Source organism: Arachis hypogaea, chromosome 3, assembly GCF_003086295.3.
Source record: "Arachis hypogaea cultivar Tifrunner chromosome 3, arahy.Tifrunner.gnm2.J5K5, whole genome shotgun sequence".
In the NCBI taxonomy this organism is placed as follows: domain Eukaryota; kingdom Viridiplantae; phylum Streptophyta; class Magnoliopsida; order Fabales; family Fabaceae; genus Arachis; species Arachis hypogaea.
The window spans coordinates 71,128,034-71,129,286 of NC_092038.1; the positions used below are offsets into that span (position 1 = coordinate 71,128,034).

The window sequence follows — 1,253 nt, forward strand, 5'->3', positions numbered from 1 at the left end:
TTAATGCAAAATTCGAACTCCATCTTCTTTGATAAGTTCGAATTTTCTACTTCTGCCTTCTAATTTTCTTTTCCTCTGACACCTCAAGGAATCTCTATACTGTGACATAGAGGATTCCACATTTTTCTTGTTTTCTTCTCTTTCATATGAGCAGGAGCAAAGACAAAAGCATTCTTGTTGAGGCTGACCCTGAACCTGAAAGGACCTTGAAGCGAAAGCTAAGAGAAGCTAAGGCACAATTCTCTGTAGAGGACCTAACAGAAATCTTCAAAGAAAAAGAAAACATGGCAGCCGAAAACAACAACAATGCCAATAATGCAAGGAAGGTGCTGGGTGACTTTACTGCACCTACTCCCGACTTCTATGGGAGAAGCATCTCTATCCCTGCCATTGGAGCAAAAAACTTTGAGCTTAAGCCTCAATTAGTTTCTCTAATGCAACAGAATTGCAAGTTCCATGGACTTCCATTGGAAGATCCTCATCAGTTCTTAGCTGAATTCTTGCAAATCTGTGACACTGTTAAGACTAATGGGGTTGACCCTGAGGTCTATAGACTTATGCTATTCCCTTTTGCTGTAAGAGACAGAGCTAGGACATGGTTGGACTCACAACCTAAAGAAAGCCTGAACTCTTGGGAAAAGCTAGTCAATGCCTTCTTGGCAAAGTTCTTTCCACCTCAAAAATTGAGTAAGCTTAGAGTGGAAGTCCAAACCTTCAGACAGAAGGAAGGAGAATCCCTCTATGAAGCTTGGGAAAGATACAAACAATTAATCAGAAAGTGTCCCTCTGATATGCTTTCTGAATGGAGCATCATAGGTATTTTCTATGATGGTCTCTCTGAACTGTCCAAGATGTCTTTGGATAGCTCTGCTGGAGGATCTCTTCATCTGAAGAAGACGCCTATAGAAGCTCAAGAGCTGATTGAAATGGTTGCAAATAACCAATTCATGTACACTTCTGAAAGGAATCCTGTGAACAATGGGACTAATCAGAAGAAAGGAGTTCTTGAGATTGACACTCTGAATGCCATATTGGCACAGAACAAAATATTGACTCAGCAAGTCAATATGATTTCTCAAAGTCTGTCTGGAATGCAAAATGCACCAAGCAGTACTAAGGAAGCTTCATCTGAAGAAGAAGCTTATGATCCTGAGAACCCTTCAATGGAAGAAGTGAATTACATGGGAGAATCCTATGGAAACACCTATAATCCTTCATGGAGAAATCATCCAAATTTCTCATGGAAGGATCAA

The 1,253-nt window shown here is 40.3% G+C and overlaps 1 non-coding gene across 1 annotated transcript; it reads right to left on the reverse strand.

Moving 5' to 3' along the window:
- Positions 1–689: 689 nt before the first annotated feature.
- Positions 690–797, reverse strand: LOC112793144 (small nucleolar RNA R71). Its single transcript, XR_003197852.1, has one exon. It is a non-coding gene; the product is annotated as a small nucleolar RNA R71 (small nucleolar RNA).
- Between the last annotated feature and the right edge of the window lie 456 nt (positions 798–1,253).